Source organism: Tachysurus vachellii, chromosome 4 (genome assembly GCF_030014155.1).
Source record: "Tachysurus vachellii isolate PV-2020 chromosome 4, HZAU_Pvac_v1, whole genome shotgun sequence".
In the NCBI taxonomy this organism is placed as follows: Eukaryota; Metazoa; Chordata; class Actinopteri; order Siluriformes; family Bagridae; genus Tachysurus; species Tachysurus vachellii.
In genome coordinates this window covers 17,090,890-17,106,320 of record NC_083463.1, presented here as the reverse complement: position 1 = coordinate 17,106,320, position 15,431 = coordinate 17,090,890, and the positions used below count along the sequence as shown (strand labels likewise).

The window sequence follows — 15,431 nt, the reverse complement described above, 5'->3', positions numbered from 1 at the left end:
GTATCAGTGTCACTGTTACTTCAGGCCTAAATGTGTGGGATGTTTTTCTTTAGTGTTATAACTGTTAAAATGCATAACTGTTGCTTGAAAGTGTATGGTGCAGGATTAAAACTGGCACACCATCTCTAGTGATTCCTAAGCCTACGTTTATGCACACATGCTAGTTTATTGGTTGAGATTATATACAGTTGTATCAAAAAGATTGCACACACAACTTGGCAAATTACAGAAGTAAAATGAAGTAAACACAGCTGCTGTAGTTAACCAGGATAATGTATTGTTACTTTATATTAGATGAAATAAATAAAGTAATTGTGGCCTAGCCGAATGTTTAGACACCCGTCCATTTGTAAAGTCACAGAACTTAATTACCTGGATATGCTTTAATTGAATCATTAGGACTCCTTAGGCAGTCAATTGTCATTATGGCTAACAATTCCAGAGTGCAATAAATTCCTGACTGCTTGTTCTAACATCCAACTGACTGATTGAGGATCTGAAAATGATACCTACAATGCAGACAAAGACCATAAATATTACTTTCAAAGCACGTTCAGCTCACAATATCCATTGTTTTAAATGTCATTAAAAATACCAGTAAAGGTGAACTGTGGAAATCAAGGCAAATTCTGTGAGACCCAGAAAACGTCCAGTTAAAATTGTCCAAATCCCCTTATAACTCTAAAAACCTACAGGAAGTTTTAGCTGACACATAATCAAACACGATCTTCATAGAAGGGAAGGAATCTTTAAATGTGGCCTTATCACAAATGTGAATGACTGACGTACACAAAACGATATCTAGAAGAGCCAGAGGCATTCTGGAAAAAAAAAACTGTTGTGGATCGATCAAATAAAAAATTTCATTCTGTCAAAGGTTTAGAGGAGCAGAATTTGATAAAAAAGGACACCTTGCCAAATATTCAACATAAGGTGAGTCTATTATGCTTTGGGGTTCTGTATTATGGAGGTCATTTTGGGGACAGTCTAAGTAGAGTCTCCTCACATTTGCACATGCCACAGTTATTATCCTTTCTGTCAACTATAAAATAAAGGCAAACGGTCAATAACGGTCAAAGACTAGAGATTTTACCCAAGGATTCTAGAAATCTTTTAGGATTTCGCAAATTTGTCTCAGACGACCAAACAGTGGCCAAAATCACACAGTGTGAGCCCAGCTTAAGACAGTATTTTATTTACACAGTGAAAGAGTGAAAGCAAAGGAACTGAAGCTGCCTGCATAACAGACTTTATAGAGAGTCATCCGATGACATATGAAAAGTGACATGGGTTTGATAGGTTTAGGAAAATATTTTGGAAGTCATCAATTGAACCTGTTAAACAAGTTTAAGTAAATTTGTCCACTTATCCCGTAAAATAGAGTGGCAATGTATTAAATGGATGTTATATCTCCAGACTCATTTAGACACATTACTTTACATTTCCAGCATTATCCAGAGTGACTTTTTAGGGTCAAGGGCCTTAGTCCGGGGCCCAGCAGTAGCAGCCTGGTGGACGTGGGATAGCACAAGGAAAAAATGGATATAGCCTTGATTCCAAAATGAACAATATGCATTTTTTAACTTGGTCAAAAGTCAAAACATTGAAAATTTTAAAACCAAACCAGTGAAACTTGTGTTGATGTCAAAATTTTATATACAATATAATACTTTAATACTATAATATACATAAATATTGCTGACCAGAAGAGGGAGGTAGTGCACAACAGATGAAAGTACAATGCACTTGCGCTAAGGGCCTTTACCTCACAGTTTACCCCCCCCCTTCTCTCTCTCTTTCTTTCTCTCTCAGGCTTTGACAGCTACTTGAAAACAATAACCCATGAGTATCAGGGCTTTAATATTAATAATTTCAGTGATACTTAGAACTAGTTGTTGCTTAGCAAACACTCCAGTTCAGACTATATATATTAATTCAATAATGTGTAGTGCACATGAAAAGCGTCCCCTTAGAACAAGTACTTTACCCAGGCTTCAGTAAGCAGAGCTCAATTATGAAGACATATCTCATGTATAATACTATCCTATGTACCCTATTATAAAATTAAATATAAATTTTGATTAAAAATATAAATTCTTATTGAGTCAATAATTGTTCTTTATTCCAAATATTACTTTTCCTAAACAAAAACTAAATGTTACAAGAAAATGTTTACATAATACACCTCATTTCAGACAAAAATCATAAGGAAATCTTACAGTTAGATTCTCCAGAAGAAGTTTCAAGTGTAGAATTTTATGTAATTTGCATGAAGCGTGCATTTGTACACTCCTACTCAGACAAAGTGAAAAAAGAAAAGATATAAACGGTGTGTGCTGTCATAATGTGGCATAGTGGGAGATTGCACATATGCATACTATAAATTATTAATATAAAATGGAGGTTAATCTACAGTCCAAGGATCTTCAAAGACAGAGTTTGATACCAGTACAGTACAGTCTGTGCTATAAGTGATAATGATGAAATAATGTGAAGAGATGCGTAAACTGTGGCAGATTCAAGATGCTCAGAAAAATTTACCAGCAAATTTCCTTATAAAACTACACAAAGTGTACCTGGGACGACTGATGCATTTTTAAAGAACAGAGTTGTTAAACTTAATATTGACTTTTACTTCACTTCTACTAGTTTAGTTTTTCTGTTTACTGAATTAATGGTGGATTTGTTGAATTTCATTAATCTTGAATGTGTCTTAAGATAGCATAATATATGCTATTAGTATATACAGTAAATATATTTACGGTGAACACCTTAAAAGTCAAGCATTTTATTTCAAAATATGGTAATACAATTTAACTCTTAAACTTGTTTACAGCAGAGGCAGTTGGTGTAATATTGTCATTTTATAATCTTACTGTATTCTAAATGTTTTATAATATTACTGTTTATTTAATGTTTTTTGAAGTCTTCATTTTTCATTCTTCATTTTTCATACCATTTAGAAGTCACTTTTCTTTCCTGACAGTCTACCTCATTGTCTCCTCGCCTTTACACCTAATGCAACACATTTTTTTCCACTTCTACATGTTATATTATTGGCTTTGTATAGTGCTCTGTTCAATGACAACAAAGTTATACAAAGTATAATCTAATTAATACAGTAATATATAGTTCACTCATTTCTTTCCTTCAACTTGTTATACATGTATAGGAATCGTTACATTAGTTAGTTCTTTCAGAAAAACTGCCATCTCATCGTTATACCACCTTATAAACTAGGAAATATATTTCAAGAAGATTTTTTTTATTACCACACACATTACAGCACAGTCAAATTAATTTATTTGCATAACCCAGCTTAGGAAGTTGGGTTCAGTGCACAGGGGCAGCTATTAAGCAGAGAGGGTTAAGAGCTTTGCTCAAGGGCCTAACAGAGGCAGCTTGGCAAAGCTGGAACCCTGACCTTCTGATCAACAGTACAGAGCCTTAATCACTTGAGCCACCACTGTTCCTAAATGATAAACAGCATAATATCAAACGGAAGCTTGTCTTAAGATATCTTTTCTTCTTTTTTGTGGTACTATTTACGTGTTTTTTCACATTTCTCCTAATGGTTTAATAGATTATTGATAATCATGTCACTATTGTGATTATATTGGCAATATTTGTTGTACAATATTGGTTTATATTGGTTTATTATACAATAATTATCATCATCCAACCAAACGTAAAAAGAAAAGGAAAAGAGAGAGAGAGAGAGAGAGAGAGAGAGAGAGAGAGAGAGAGAGAGAGAGAGCGTTTATACCAGCAAAGTAAAGGACAGTTTTAGTTAAGCAACGCAGGGCTTCATACTTTTATCAAGCACATTATGTAATGTTATATTTTTAATATTTAATGTGATTTTCATTGGTGATTTTAATTTGAACTGGCACTACAGCCTGGAGAATTATGACCTTTTTGTTACCTCATTTCTCGTGTAATTATACATCATTTCTCTTTAAAGCTCCATATGCTACTGTGAATGCTTTAGCACAAAGTATATCCTCACAGTGTTGCAGTGGTGTTGCCCAGCCTGCTGACTATACGTCATCTACATTCATTTATTCAGCCCTGACATTTCCCCTGACATTGTTGCTTCACACCTCTATAAGAAACCATCTATCCCTCTCCATCAGGCCTTAATCTTCAGCAAAGCTGGAATGGAGTTGAGCGATTAACTACCTGACCCTGAAACGGATGCATCCTGGAAAATCACTGGAAGCTTATTGAAAACTGTTCCACAATCACTCCAGCTCTATCTGTCCTGGCCAAGATTGCTATGCCTTCTAAGATACGTGTGTTTGTGCAAGGCCATCCATTTTTTGGCACTGAAGAGTGTGACAAGTGGAACAGGAGCCCCTTTAGAGCAAGGGTTACATAATGTAACCACATAGACAGTCATCCATCATTGGAAAATCAGGACAGATAGATAAGAACGTCCTCCTCTTATTCATCTTTCTGTATTGTCCTACAGCTCCAGAATGATACTAGGTAAACGATAATCATGCTAAAATTTACATGTTATAGTTATAGACCATTATATAGGTTATATGGGTTTTTGTTAGAGGTAAACTCTATTTTAAATGAAGTACAACTTAAAACATCAAAGTGGACCGAAGCTTTAATTATGGAACCAACAATAAACATATTTTACATTCATTCATACTTGAACAGAAATACAAAGGTGTGGTGCGTGTTAAGGCATTTCATAACACATCTTAACATATGCCAAGTATTATAGTGCAATCTTGAGAAATTGAAAACTTAACTTTTTACTGTTTGAAATTTGAATGTGGTGTTGCTCAGAATAAAATGCCAGAGAAAAAAATAGAAGGCTATATGATGCCAGAGAGTAAGAATAGAAGAGTATAGAAAAAAATAGAAAAAAAGCGTTTATGATTTCAACTGATCTTCAAAGATGACCACTTTTGTTTAATATCACTGAGCTGAGGCAATCAAAGGCACTATTGATTGTTCCCCTTTGCCTTATGGAGGCAAGAAGGCAGAGGCTAAGAGATGGTCTAATGATATTACCAGAATGGAAACGTTTTTACAGTGCAAGTTAATGGCCTGTGCCTAGGTGAAGAGAAGAGCTTGGCAACAAGGATGATAACAGCACTCATGTTGCAGTTGAGATGCGGCAAAAATGCCAACACAATATTCTAGTAAAATATTTACTATTTGAAATATTCAGGTTAAATAAAATGAACATAAAAATAAAAACAATAAAACTCTTTTGCTTTTAAACATTTAATGCTTTTAAACATTTCACACACACCTACGGCGATTGAGAGATAGATAGGCAATACAATTCTTTCTTCCTAATTAAAAAAATGCGTTTCAAGTCAGCAATTATGCCGTGATTTGAATGGCAAGCATGGTAAAGAGAAGAGATGTCCTTGCCATTAACCGGTTCTCTTGGTCAAACCAACCTGCTTTGTGTGGATGATGTGTGCTTAATCTATTTATTTCTTGTGACATCTCCAAAGGCATTATGAAAACACAACAAAAACTTGGGGCATTTCTCCCTCTGCAATTGCTTGAAATGATGCTCAATACTGGCAGCACTGGTTGTGGGAATCTATTATTTGATCTAGAAAGAAATCAGTCTCAGCCTATTTCATTCTGATTGATTTTTGTTTCACCAAATGCTAAAAACCACATGTTAATATTAAATAAGTTAATGTGGAAAGTAAAATATTTATTACCTTATTATTTTTTTTTTTTAATTTCTATTTGTCAGTTTTCTTGACAGAGGCCCAGTAAGCCCTACTTAGCCCTTTGAGCCTGTGGATACCAGCCAACCCTTGTGTCCAAACTTTTAGTAGCGTGCAATTGTCATTTGCAAATTTATATATGTCAGTTTGGAACTTGGCTCTAATTTTGAATACTGTATGTGAATTGAAATACTGCTAGCCTTTGGGTCACCTAAAGCTCACTTAGAGATCTTGCTTTTGTTTTAATTTATGGCAATCTGAACCCATAAGTACAGCAGTGCAGAGGTGCAGCAGGTAACATTGTGGTCTCACAGCTTCTCGGGTTCAATCTTGTGCTTGGGTTGCTGGATAAGTGGCTGTTATCCTCTCTCTGTAAGTGTTGTGTGCACGCAGGTTCTCTGGTCTCCTCCCATATCCCAAAAACATGGCAGTCGGTGGATTGGCTATTCGATATTGGCACTAAGTAGGTATTAGTGTGTAAATGTGTGTGTCAATGGTACCCTATGATGGACTGGCTTTCCATCGAAGCTGTGTGTCCATTTCATGCTCAGTATTTCTAAGAAATGATCATGAGAGACTACTGAGACTTTGACCAAGGATACAGCAGTTACTGAAGATAAATTAATGAATGCCTACAGCTGTCGCACATATTCCAAGCCCTAAAATGGAGTAAGGAAAACTTCCAACTGTACAGTACAGTGGGCATCCTGTTATGCACTATTAACCAGCACAAAGTTGAAATCAGTAGGCCAAAGTACAGCAAAGCAATGGCCACTTATATTGAATTCTTTCGGGTGATTCGTTAATCCAAATTGACTTTCAACTGAGAGAGAGAGAGTACAACAGATCATTTCCTCAAGGGCTGAACATTGGCACCTTAGTGGTGTTGGAATTTGTTGGAACACATCGAGTCAAGTGTAGTAGGTTTTTATTGTCATTCCTTTGTATAGCTAGAATACATTGGTATGAAATACTATTTAACCCGGACCATGGTGCAACACATAACAATACAGGAGTACAGTACACAAGACTACATATAGTGCAAATACACAACAGTACACGATGACAAGTACGAGACGACAGAACACAGAATATACGGCACAACACATTCACAGTGCAGTAACAACAGAATAGTGCTGTGTGGGGAAAATATTGCAATGAAGGGCTGTAAAGTGAGTAGTGTGGCAGCAATAAACCTAGCAGCAATATTGGTTGCAATGTAGCCACAGAAAATCTACACACAGGAGCTTCCAATCACAACTCAATGCTTTAACCACTGAGCCATTACAACCCACTGGCCACATCACTATCACTAAAGCAAGAAATAATATCAAAACTGTCAAAGTCTTAAGAAGGTACATTGTTAACCGAGTATTAAAACCAATTTAATTCTAGTGCACGCCTCAGTGTATGACTACAGCAGACACGTCGCTATGAATTGAACCGTAGGGTGGCGCTATTTTGCTGCACACTTATCTGAAGCATCTTGCTCATTCCTCTCGGGGCTCCGCGCGCGCCTCAACTCTACACAGCACTTCAGAGGCGAGAAGTCGAGCCGCATCCCCCCTTGTTCCGGACGGAACTCCGGCCTCCGCGCATCCTTTACGCAAACTGAACCCGGTACCGGATGAAAGGACGAAAATGGAAGAATGGAGGGATTTTTTTTTTTGGTACAGTTAAAGCCTACACGTAATTGGGACTGAACAGCTCTGCGTAATTGGCCAGCGGAAGTTTGTGAGGCAGCGCGCGCAGTCCAAGCAACTTTGCCAAGGTCTATTTTTAGAATCGTTTAGTTTTTTTCTTCTTTCTTTTCTTTTATCGCTGTTAAAATACAACTAGAGAAAAAGAAAGTCAAGTAGATACACGTCCTAAAATGTATCCGTAGGTGATGCGTTTTAACGGGAACGTTTCAAGCGCAAAGCAAAAGATCCGCCTTTTGACGCCGGGGGTTTTTATTTCTGTCAATGGAGAGCAAATGAGACGCTTATTTCCACGGTTTGATTGACAGCTCGACGACAGGCAGGTAAATTCACTTGTGTATTGGTTTCCAAATGCAATGTGTAATATTTTGCATTCTGCAGATAATAAGCTATACACTGCGTTTTTATAGCAGTTCATTAAAGCGCGTAATTGTGCGCCTTCTCCAAAACGCGTCATGTTGGAGGCGTTTTAATACAGAAGGATTGTGCTTGAACGTGTAAAAGAACTGATTGCAGTTTAGCAGAACAGCAGGCAGCATTGACTTTCAATTCAGAAAACACTGAATGGAGGTCTGATATCACACAGCAGGTGCAAAGGAACAAATTATTAATGACAAGCATAAAGCTGTGTGGACTGATGATGGCAGAAGAGTGAACACAGAGGTTAGTAGAGGGGGTAGAAGTGAAGGTGGTGTTAATGGGAGGATGCTTATGGTGTTGACTGGAAGTGCAGTGCTCCAGTGATGAATGCATTGCCTCTGTAGTATAGTAGGTGTGGATGAGCTGTGTGCTTGTTCGTGCCCCTTTATACCCCACTTTAGGGGCAGTTACACCCTAACCTTCCGTTAACTAACAAAAATAGTAAATTTATTATTAATACACAATTAAACAATGTCTTCCAGTGTTTATGTGCATTTATATTCTAGGTGTACTAGGTATATGAGTCGATTAGGTATAATAATTAACATACCGGACAGTCGTTGTGATCGTACTATGGTGTAAGGATTGTGAGTGATATTCTTTGTGATTCGAAGTGAGTATTTTTGAAGTTTTATATGTGCAGTAATGAAGAGTCAATTCAACACTGGTATATTACTGTCTATTTTCAGTTCATCTCTGTATATGTGTTGCTGGTTCTCACAGAAAAAAGTGGAACAAATTTGATCTATGGTATGAGAAAAATTGTGTTTAAGAGAAAAAAAGGGAAAGAAAATAGCCTACTGTTCAGGAGGGGAACTATTCTCGATCTTGTTAGAGGGTTTAGTCATGGTTTCACCTTGGCATTTCATGCTTCTTCTCTTCCTCTAGCACCACTCTGTCTGTTCTTTCTGCTTACTCCTTACTCTGCCCTCCCTTTCCAGCTTTTAGGGAGTCCACAATTAGCGCCATCATGGTCCTTCGTCCGGCTTTGCTAATAAAACCTTCCTTAGCTCTTGTTGCTCACCGTGATTAATTGCCACCCCAAGAGGAGCTGTACATCTTCCCTTTCACACCCTGGTGACGTGCAGTGTTGCAGTGTTTTATAGATCACCGTCAGCAGCACTGAAACCTGCCGGTGGGCCCTCTGGCTTATCAGCTTTATTGTCCACCTTGTTATTTGTCGCAATTGCTGACGGCATTGAGCTGAGTACCACCATAGCATCCTGCTTTAGTCTTAGAGGAGCACATTAAGAGGATGTGGTTCCAAAATCAAAAGCTCAAATTCTGCTTTGTAGACAGTGTTTCCAGGGTCATGCTTTGAATAATGATTCAGGATATTGAATGAGCTTGATGATAATCAGACTGTATGGTTTATTTATTGCATTTTCTGTATAATTACAGTGGGTTATCTGTGTGACTGACTTTAGGGCATGATTTGTCTTATGCATTTCAATACATAATTTCTATGAATAATGTGTATGAATGAGGTGTCTTATGCATTTTAATACTTGTGATGAATAATAGACATAGACATAGAAATCGAAATCGAAAAGCTTTATTTTCATTGTATAGCTCTGCATACAGCAACATTTGGAGCTCTGCTTCTGTTGTTAAAGTAACATATATAATAACGGCATGAATATAGTATAGGAAATAAAATATTTAAAAGTGATTTTTGTTTTTTTTTTAGAAATGATGAATTAAATTTACATTAAGTGATGGATTGGAGTATAAGTATTTCCCTGAGATACACTGCAACATTGCACAGTCCTTGCTTATTCTCCGAGCAAAATAGAAGTACTGTAGCAACTTTCAAACAGTTTGAAATGGAATACAGGGACTGCATTATTAAAGTCACCAAATAATTATACTGCACGTTTAATACATATAGTGTAGTGTATTTCAGTAGAGTTTAAATGCAATAACAGACTGATGAGTATACTGTATATGGAATGGTGGTGCAGTAGGCTGTGATGCTCCCTTATAGTTACAGTTCTCCAGTTTAAACTTCGGTTCTGGTTTGTGCTGTGTGGAGTTACACATGTCCTCCCTGTGTCTCTTTTCTTTTTTCACCTCCCAAAAACATGCCAGTACTTGTGTGTGTCTGTGTGCATGTGCCTTACGACAGAATTCTGTCAATAGGACAGTGTTATCCCACCTCAAGATCCACACTTTGACCTGACCAGTTTCAAGGAGCAAGATGAATAAATGGATTAAAGTAATTCACATTCTATCTGTAAGTTTATAACCTGTATGATCTTTCATCTTAGATGGTTCAAGCTCTGTGGTGCCAGTGTGTAAGTGATTAAAATCTAAATATGTATAGATGTGACTTATTTGTTTAATGAGAGATTTCCAAATTAATGTAAATATGTAATTGTCTATATATTTATGCAGGATTAAGAGTTGTGCAAGATAAAGAGACAGAATAAGTAGGCTAAACATTAGGTGAATGTCTGTGTAGCATGAGGGAGATTTACTTCTGTCAGCCTGCCAAACAGGTCATTAATGGTAATGAGTGGAGAAGTGATTTTTACAGGCATTTACACTGGTAATGATACAAGACTTAACATTTTGCTTTTAGGTTCTGTGTATCAGACTGCGAACTAGGAGCGGTGTATCTGCAGATCTGTGTTTCCACAAATTTGAGTGTGTGTGTGATTGCAGTAGTGTTTTGGACCATATGACTCAGAACCGGCATTAGAATGGAGCAGGTGTTGATAGAGTTTGTATCTAGTTGCTTAGCACTTGTTCTGCATCTCTCATAGAAGACTTACTTGTGCTTTCATTGCACAGGTAGAATTTTGGATCAAAGCTCAAGGCAACGTTAGCCTGTAGCGAGTGTCGACAAGAATTACTTTACGCGCAATAGATGGCAGAAGATTTATTGCAGAGGTGAAAGGAGATGAAGCCAAGGTGCGAGAGCCTTGTTTTGTTTCCAACAGAACAACACGGCATTGCCGTCTTTAGCTTCTAGACCACTATTGAATTTGAGAGGCAGTAATTCGGGAATATTGCTTTGCATGCTTGTGTCAGTAGGTGAGACCAAAACTAGATGGGTTTGCCATTATCTCTAAACCTCAAAACTATAGCTCAGCTGTTTTCAATTTGGGCCAGCACTGTGTCAAATATAAATCAGAGCAGCTTGTGCAGAAAGACATAACTCTCTGTTTCAGAGTGCCTGTGTTAAGATGCACACAATCAAGCCCGGTTACTTCTGAATAATTATTTTGCTTTTTTCATTAATGTCTTTTTTTTTTTTTTTTACAGACACACTCAATTTGAATAAGTTTTAAAAATGTTTGATATAACTCCACAGTAAATGATGGCTTATTAGTTACTAATACAATTCAGCAGGAGCATGAAGCAGCAACTTTAAGCACCATGTAACTCAGCATTTGCAAATATGTAAATAGCATCCATGGTGTTGTTCTACTCTTAGAAAAGGAAATATCACACCATAAATAATGTGCCCAGACCTCTCGGCTGTAGCGGCTGCCAATTGCGCGAGCCGTGACAGCTCATAAGAGTGGAGGCTTATCCTTTTCTCAGTGTGGAACAAACAACAACAGCGGCCCCCAAACATCACAATATGATGTTGAATACAGCAGCAGGAGCCATCTGGATGAGAGCAGTGGAGTGAAGCGACAGGCTAGCTCATGCCTTTCAGGCAGATGAAGGTTTATGGCACCAAAGCAGTTTTGGGTTCGCTTGAATTGCTAATGAAGGATGACCGACACATGGATTTGAGAATACAGTGTTTATTCATAGTGAAGGTTAGATTATTAGAATGTTATTATTTTTATCACATATGCAGGACTTTCAGTAAGACACAAACAACTCACCTTTTGCCTTGTGAGAAGGCGATTTCATTATACACTCATCTAGAAATTCACTTTGGACAGAGAGTGTTACTGAATTCTTTTCACCTTCCCAGGATGCAGAAGCAGATGATGATTAAAACTGGGTAATTCTAGACCTTGTCAAAGCAGAAATATTTGTCATATTGGTGCAATTTAACTGTGTTGTGTTAGACCGCAATTACTGTGATGACAAATTTATCTGCATGGTGTCACGTTAGGTCGAGAAAATATATTAAATTGTCTGAAGCCTCAAATTGTCTTAAACGTGCATTTAAATGGTTTTACAATTTAGCCGAAAAACACTGTTAACCCTGTGTCAGAAAATATCCTCTCTCTTATGTAATCCAATTAGTTATGAAAACCCTGAACACTGGAATATATTAAGTCATTTGCTCTTAAACGGGGCACACATTAAACCGTGTCTAATGTGAGCTACCTTCTTTCGAACTGCTGCAGTCAGAGACATGTGAGAAAATCAAATAAAGAATGGTTTCTTATGTGTACATTGTTTTGAATAGTTGTGTTTATTTGTTACCTCATAACGGCAAATTTGGTCTTAAAATACATTTCACTTAGGGATAACATGCTGTTTGCAGCATTCTTCTAAATTGTAATTTGACAGAAAGAACGTCTGTTTTCAGTGCACATAGGCTTTGTTTATTATGCACCCTTATACAGCAGTAATATGGAAAAGTTTTTAACTTAGTTCCCTGTAAAGAAGCAGCATGAAGTCTATAACAGAAAACTTTCCTTTTATCATGCGCAAAATATGGTCCAAACTTTAGGAAAAAAATGATCAGGCTTATTGTTAGACTGAAATTCTTAGTGAGCAGGATGGCACTGTTAGCAGAGAGATCATGAGTAAAAGCTTTGGCATCAAGGCATAATACCAGAAAGATGTGAAAAGAGGAGGGGGGGGGGGCATGTTTTATAGGTGTCATTTACCAAAGCTTGCCTGAGTGGAGGGAGGTTGCAATGAACTGTAACCGCAACAAAACGTGAAGACAATAAACAAGCAAAACGGTTGCTTGAAAGACTACAGTGAACATCGTCTTTCTCCCTTGGGAGCAAGAGAACATTCAGTTTAATGTGGGGCTCGGAAATTAGAAATCAAATCATGCTTCTGTCAAATGCTTCTCTCCTTCTTTCCTCCTCGTGCAGGGAGCCGGGTTATATACTTGGGTTGTGTTACAATTTGACCATCACCCTGTTGTTCTTCTCCTGGCCTCGCAATGCCTCGGAGCCTATCACACTGAGACTTTGAGGCACTGTTGTGAATCGTTTTGCAAACACACAGTAAAATTCCTCAGGGGTAGATATCTCTTACTACTCAATTTTGCTCCTGCTGGACCTATTTTCAGTGTGCCACTCAAAAGAGCCAGCCATATTACAATGCGCCTTCTTCATTCAGCGTAGCTATGCAGGAATTGATTGCTTTCACTCTTCCCACATATCCTCCAGCTTTCATATTTCATACAAAGATGCTATTTGTGCCAACTGGAGTGATAGAGATGTTTTCTTATACAGCTAAATCCCAAACGTTGAATGAGCGTTTCCTGTGTCCGTGTCCAGATGGACTTATACAAATACATTCAGCAGTGTGCTGTTTGCTGTGAGGAATTAGAATACCTATTATGCACAAATACAGTTTTTCCCACAGGCTGGAGGAAACCTGGAGGGAGGACAGTGTATGAGGAGCGAGCGGCGGAATTATGGTTTGATTAATCGGAATGAAAACCATTCAAGGTAATGGACACGTGGATGCCAGTCCATTGAAGGACATCATAGACACAAACTTAATTTAACATATCCAGCCAACATGGTAGTATGTTTCTGTGATTAAACAAAAGAGCCAAAAGAAATCCCCATACAACGGATAACATTCAGGATTGAACAAGAGGTCTGGAGGTGATAATGTTACCTGCTTTGCTGCACCATAATCTAGGTAGTTTTTTTAACCACTAGCTATTGACCAGACTCGAAAAGTATTTAACAACAAATCATTAGCATTTAAGGATGAGCTTTACCAGGTCTGTCAGGTTAATTTCTCAACTCATTGGGTTCTGTTCCATTAAGCAACTCTGCTCTCTGTACTGCACTCGCCCCTATTTCTCCCTCCACCAGATTTGAGCTTGAGCTTCACAACAAAAAGGGAAAACATTTTGAAATGGCACAAAATATATTTTTATGGCTGAAATCTCACTTGGCCTCAATGTGTCATCTATGTTGCAGGAAACACGATCTATAGTATAACAGAACAGAAGAGAATATCTAAATTGTTGTTGTACAAGTGCAGTGAGAATAAGTGTAACACATAACATACGTTATATGTTGAGGAAAATGACTTTACAGGATTTCATGTTCATATGATCTAGTAAATGATAAAATACCAACTATTTAGGCATGAAAGGCATTTTGCAGGCAGTATTGAATATTATTTGACCGTATTAGAAATGAAACAGGAGCGCTGTGTTTGAGATTATTCATTCAAGGTCATAATTCATAAGGTAGACCTTTTTTATAATGTATATTTTATCTACATATACTTTAATCACAGTTTAAGCTTTAAGCTTAGTGCTTGATTCCATGGCAAAAAAAAGTCCTTGTATTACCCATCCTTTATTCTATAGTTAAAACAATCTAATAGCAAAGATTAGCCATTTAATGTAGCTCAGTGAAGTGTGCAATCCCAGATTTTCAATTTGGAGGAGCATATAATGGACTATTCTCTAAGAAAATTCATGTGCAAAATTAAGCCTCCCTTTAAATCCACATAAATTATCCTTTTTTTTACAGAGACAAAGTGCTGTCAGAGCTAAAAGAGGACAAACACACTGCATGTCTTCACCATAGACTGTCAAAAAGCAGGACTTTTAGCTTCTCCTTATAATGGTCTCAGGTGCCAAGGGAAGCAGTAGAGTTACTTTTGGACACGATTCATTTTAGGATGCTGTGTTTTGTTTAGTTACTGTTGCTCTTCCTGCAGAATGACACTGTGGTTTAGACCCTGCTCTCTCTTCCTGATCTCTCACAGATCTTTCATTCTCACTCTCCTTTTCTTGTAAGGCTCAAGGCTATACAAGTTTCTAAAGGCTTTTACCCCCTTACCATTCACACTCTACACCACACGATTGTGGCCTTTCCATTCTTTCTAAATGTGGGTGTCATTTGTTCTCTGACTGAAAAAGGAGATCAGTCATTGCAATGTTCTTTCTCTATGCCCTTGTCTTTTTTGTATCATATTTGCTCACTTGTCTTTTTCTTCTTCTTTCATTGTTTCAGTGTCTCACTTGTGTCAGGCTCCACCTCGTGCAATCATGAGGCCATAATTTGAGGCTGAAAATTACAATTACAGGCTGCAGTAGTATTTTTTTTTTCTCATGCTGCCGGTTATCCTTTGTGAGCAAGGCATGGCAACAGATCGCCTCTGCCCTGATTGTAATTAGGGGACTAAGAGGCAATAACGCACACAATTATGCTAAAGGTTCTGTATCCGTGTTTGACAGCGAGTGCCAGCCTCCACATTCTGCGGGGGGAATATGAGAGGTAAAAAAACAGATCAAAAAGAGCGCCTAGGGCAATTTTTGACCCTCTCATGTCTAATAAATAGGCTGGCAGGGGAAAAGGGAAGAGCTCCCCCACCACCCTACATGCAAGGGCTCTTTTTCTGACCTAACAGTAAAAGTCTTTAACTTACTCATTGTGAGATGAGCTGCGAGTACTTCAAAGAG

The 15,431-nt window shown here is 37.7% G+C and overlaps 1 protein-coding gene across 2 annotated transcripts in view; it reads left to right on the top strand.

The window, feature by feature from the left end:
* Positions 1 to 7,266: 7,266 nt before the first annotated feature.
* The window catches only part of tafa3a (TAFA chemokine like family member 3a), a 70,682-nt gene continuing 62,517 nt past the window's right edge, over positions 7,267 to 15,431 (top strand). Inside the window, exon 1 of one of the 2 annotated variants that reach the window (XM_060867109.1) lies at positions 7,267 to 7,488. The gene's annotated coding sequence lies outside the window, so the exon portion shown is untranslated. Of the gene's footprint in view, positions 7,741 to 15,431 lie in introns of both variants that reach the window. The other variant, XM_060867108.1, reaches the window with a different exon arrangement.